The 5295-nt window shown below is 46.8% G+C and overlaps 1 long non-coding RNA gene across 1 annotated transcript; it reads right to left on the bottom strand.

Moving 5' to 3' along the window:
* Nucleotides 1–297: 297 nt before the first annotated feature.
* On the bottom strand, nucleotides 298–4213 carry LOC138843402 (uncharacterized). Its single transcript, XR_011378086.1, has 3 exons — nucleotides 4084–4213; nucleotides 3845–3919; nucleotides 298–427 (listed from the first exon to the last, which is right to left on the bottom strand). It is a non-coding gene; the product is annotated as an uncharacterized lncRNA (long non-coding RNA).
* Nucleotides 4214–5295: the final 1082 nt, after the last annotated feature.

Here is a 5295-nt window from a genome sequence, read left to right as displayed (position 1 = left end):
TGTCCCTGCAAGGACTCCAAGGTACAACACTCAATGGGAATCACAAAGGCACCTCCAAAGGCTTTAAGGGTCCTCAAGGGGACATCCCTCCAAGGACACTCATTGTGACAACCTCCAAAGACTCTCTTTGTGACATCACTCCAGAGGCTCCCATGGTAACATACTTTCACAGCTTCCACGGTGACAACCCCAAGGCTCTCACAGTGACATCCTGTAAGGACTCTCTTGTTGCCATACTTCCAAGGCCAACGATTTCCTAGGGCTCTTCAGGTGATGGCCAAAAGGACTGCCATGGGGATGTACTCCCAAGAGTTCCCACAGTGACAGCAAGGGCTCTTGAGGCGATAACCATGCATAAGTCTCAGGTAATGAACCTCCAAAAACTCTCATGGTGACCTTCTTCAAGGGCTCCCACAGTGATGACCATCTGAAGAACCAAAATGACTCCATTTTAAAACAATAAAAAAAAAAAGCAGCCTCCATTTCCCATAGCAGACCCGGGTCCTTGTAAAAGCAGGCATTCAGGCATTCAGGCATTCTGGAGATATCAAAGCTTACCAGGGACAGCTAGCTCGGTAGACCAAGGACAGCACAGTAGAGATTGCTAAACAAAGTAACTCCCTGTGTCCAAAGCTTCCGTGCCGTAAGCCCCCGCTGTAACTCCCTGTACCCAAAGCTTCCATGCTGTATGTAACACTTTTTTTCTGCTGATGTAGCCCTGTAGCCCTTTTTTCCTTTAAAAACTCTCCCAATAAAGACCGGGGCCTCACTCCTTCCTCTGCTGTGCCGGTTGGTTGGATGGGGTCCCTGTCGTGGCTTGTACTCCCGAATGAACCTTGCTTTTGCAGTTTGGTGTGATTGACTCTCTGGGGGTCTCTGCAGGGATCTAATGATCTGGGCACAACATATTTTTGGTGCCCAACATATTCACGGGCTCTCATCCCTCCAAGGGCCCAGGTCAACACCAAAGTGTCTCAGGATCAGCCTGGCTGCCACTGCAGAGGCTGCAGGCAGTGGGCTCACTCTTTGAAGGGACAGGAGGTCATCACAGTAAGGTGGAAACTCCAAGGGTTTTGTCCCAGGAGAGGGACCCAGCTCTGCTTCCACTATCTTACTGTGGACATATGGCAGGAAAACCTGAATGAGTTTAAGATACCTGGTCACTGCTCATGGAGACAAACATCATCTCACACTGAATGCCAGCCCACCAGTGTTGCATCCTGGTGCTTACTTGGCTGCTAGACCTACCATTAATTACCAATTCTCTCCAGCCCCAAAGTGGAAGTCTATGAGAATGATAAATGAGAAACCCTGACCTAGGAGGTCTCCACAGAGCCACATACCTGGTTGGACCTCAGAGCAAGCCCAGGTCCATGTTGTATTCCAAGGCTCTTGGGAAGAGCAGTAGCAAGCGATGCCAGGTTTCACATTGGCCTAGCCTTTTCTAACAGTTAACACTTTTACTGTCTTCAGACAGGACACTGTAGCTGTAAGACTTACATTTTTAAACTCTATTTTACTCTTATGCTCAGGCAAAGCCACAGGCAAGTGTACGTAAATTCAATTCAGTAAGTAATAATTAAACCTGCAGAGAATGATCTTCTATGTTTACATAGAGGACTCTTAGAATCTTTTGACATTTAAAAATCTAGTTTCAGCTTTATTGTCTTTGCCCTTCTCTACATGTAGAGTTCAATTTTTATCTAAGCATGTCTTCTGATTGTGAATTTTTTGGTCTACATACTCCTGTTGGTGAACTCACTCTTCCTCTTTGTTGTGTTTTTTTTTTTTTTTTTTTTGCTGTTGTTTGCATGGTTGTTTACTTGTTTATTTGGTTGTTCCTTATTGTTTGGGCCCCAGTTTTCAGTTAATCCTGCAGTTCACTTTACATCACATTATTACCTTTGATTTCTGCATGGCCTCTCTGGCTTGCTCTCTCATTATCCTCATTCATTCATTCATTCATTCTTTTATCTATTCCCCACTCTTACTCTCTGCATCTTCTCTAGGCAGTCATACATGGTAGAACTTTTGTAGTTTTTTTATTTAAACCCATTCTTGCAAAAGTTCTTATTGTTTTATGTGATACTCCCATCATGTTTCTCATGATTTTCTCCAGCATGCTCTTTCAGAGGTCCATACATGATGCTGCGTGCCCAACCAGAGTGCTGCATCCATCCTCTCTCCCTGAGAGGGTCATCAGGCAGCTCTGAGTACTAGCCACCACAGATGATGCTGACATGAACAACTCTATTCGCGGACACTTACAGATTGATGAGAATTTCCTAGGGCTATGACTCCAAAGTGGAATCAAAGTGTTAGAGGCTACAGTCATTCTTGACTGCTCTCCAGAATGCTTCTGCCATCTACACTTTCCTCAGAGGTGCACAGCCCAACATTCTCACCAACACCTTTCTACACTTCCCTGTGTTTTTTTTTTTTAATTTTTCCTAAGACAAAAACTGTAACTGCTCTCTCTTATCTTGTGGATTTAGTGATCACAAAAGGATTGCTTGCAGTATTTGCTTCTTATACCCTCCACTGAATCCTAAGCCTTCATTTATTTATTTATTCAACAAATACTGAGTTCTGCCATGTAACAAACACTGGGCTTCAGTGCCCAGAACAGAAAGTGAACACATCAGAATGCATGTTCTCTGACTTTGTGGTATGCACAATCTATAAGTAGAGGCACAGAGCAAGCATGCAGGTCTGACATGAGGAGCACTGTGGGACTAGCGCTCGCTGGCAGACCTGGGGAACCAGGCCAGAGCTCAGGAGAGCGCTCCTCACAGACCCTGGAGGTGCCTTCTGGAGAATCTCCACAGTGTCTTCCCTAGACATGAAAGCTGCATCTTTACTGGGGTGAGCAAGGAGCAGTCGTGGGCTACACAAGCTGAGCAGGTCAAAGGGGAGGGGCAGCTCTCCGGGTGTGTTCTTATCAGGACATTAATCCATCACGGTATTAGGGGGTAATCTTCATGACCTCACCTTACCCTAGTCACCTCCCAGAGAAGGCGCCACCTCTTAATACCATGCCACTGGGGGCGGGGCTTCAACACATGAATTGGGAGGGCACATCCAGTCTATCACAGGGGATCTTCTCCGTCGATGTAAAGTTGGTCCTTGGTTTCTGCATTAGTTTCCTAGAGCTGAATTTTCCATATCTGAAGTCTGATGGCTCTGTTTCCCTCTCCCACTTCCCTGTAATTGTAACCCATGCATTTGTGCCTGTCAAGAGAGGCCCTGTTTTAGTATATAGGGGGGAGGGAAGGCCCAGCAAGATGCAAACCACCTTTACACTGAAGTCTAGACATCTCGTTTCTGATGCTCCACTGGCACACCCACAGAAGCTGAACTGAAGCACTGTGACGTTTGGGAAACAGCCCCTCCCTCCTGCCAGAGCAGGTGCTTCCCACAGGGAGTGCCCCTCAGAGGGATCCACCTACCTTCCACTGAACTCAGGTGGGAAGACGTCATTCAGAGAAGGGCATTTGAGAGCCCAGAGGGTGGCAGGAGGAAGGGCACAGAGAGGTGTGGGAGCAGCTCTGTCCATGGATACACATGCACTCGGCTTCCATAAGCCTGGCAATGCCTGTCAGCAGCTGAGGCATGGACAAAGACTATATGCAGATTGCCCTTTATTCTCTACACTTTAGCATTCAATTCACATTTGGGAGCAAAACGTATTATTTGGGAGAAGGAAATATGTCAATGAGGATTTTTTTTTTTAAAGCAAAAGTAAAGTCAAAATTCTATTCCATAATAATGAAGTTTGCAACAATGGGTTTAAGTTCCTGTCCATGACACCAGGGCATTGGGGCCCTTCTAGGTTGACACTTACAGTTCTCTGGTCCAAGGCTGTCACCCCGACACCCTCTTCCTGGGCCTTGGTCAGTGGGGTGGATGCTGGTTGAGCCTAGGATGGAGGAAACAGAGGTCTGGGACTAGTTGCTCCCTGCCAGCCCTGGGGATATGCCTCCACCCCGGGAGTGGTGCCATGTGTCTGCACTTAATTTGCTTTTGATGAGTGGATGCTGGTTGGACTGGGGAAGAACCAAGGCAATAGGAGCCCCCACTCACCACTGCCAGGGCCTCTTCCCCAAAGAAGCTTTTGCCTTGCCAAGGTCCCCAGAGAGGCCTGAGGGTGTGTGCTCCCCTGTGAGGCTCCTGTGTAAAGAATCTTCTCTTCGTTCTCTGCCAGTGAGGCAGGTGGGAATGCAAGTGTCAGTAGATATGGCAGAGCAGGTCTCTCTCCGCACCTGCAGAAGGAAGCTGGCTCAGGAAAAATGGGATGAACTTTACAGGGCCACATCCTCTAATTGATATGAACTGCTACCACACATTACGATCCTCATGGTGATCTAGCCTTGGCAAATCTCTCAACACCCCATGGGGTGGGTGACTGTCTCTGGCTAACAAATGAGAAACACAGGGGGTAAGTAGTTGGAACAAGCTCTCATAGCAGGTGGTGGCTGGGCCAGCCTGCACCTGCCTGGGTTTCACATTTAAAAACTGGTTTAGAGTCAGCACTGTTTACAGCCACTTACGACATCAGCATCCCATTCAGAGTACCAGTTTGACTCCTCGCTGCTCCATTGCTCTACTGCTCCACCAGCTCCCAGATAATGCACCTGAGAGGCAGCCAAAGGTCGCCCAAGTACTTGGGCCAACTGCCACCCATGTGGGATACCTGGATGGAATTCTGGGTTCCTGGTTTCAGTCCGGACCAGTCCTGGTAACTATGGCTATCTCGGGAGTGAACCAGCTAAGAGCTCTCTCTCTCTCTCTCTCTCTCTCTCTCTCTCTGTTCCTCTGCCTTTCAAAATGAAAACTCAGAAGCTTCTGCGCAGCAAAGAAACGACTGATAGAGTGAGGAGACATCCAACAGAATGGGAAAATATTTGCAAGCTACCTATCTGACAAAGGATTAAAATCCACAATTTATCAACAACTCAAAAAACTCAACAATAAACTTGCAGTATCTCCACTTCTATTAAACTGTCTCTTCCTGGACATTGGAGAAACCCTGCAAGATATAGGTACCAGCAAAGACTTCTTGGAAAAGACCCTGGAAGCACAGGCAGTCAAAGCCAAAATTAACTATTGGGATTGCATCAAATTGAGAAGTTTCTGTACTGCAAAACAAACAGTTAGGAAAGTGAAGAGGCAACCGACAGAATGGAAAAAAATATTTGCAAGCTATGCAACAGATAAAGGGTTAAAAACCAGAATCTACAAAGAGATCAAGAAACTCCACAACATCAAAACAAACAACCTACTTAAGAGATGGGC

This window comes from Oryctolagus cuniculus, chromosome 8 (genome assembly GCF_964237555.1).
Source record: "Oryctolagus cuniculus chromosome 8, mOryCun1.1, whole genome shotgun sequence".
In the NCBI taxonomy this organism is placed as follows: Eukaryota; Metazoa; Chordata; class Mammalia; order Lagomorpha; family Leporidae; genus Oryctolagus; species Oryctolagus cuniculus.
This window is presented reverse-complemented; position numbering and strand designations above follow the sequence as displayed.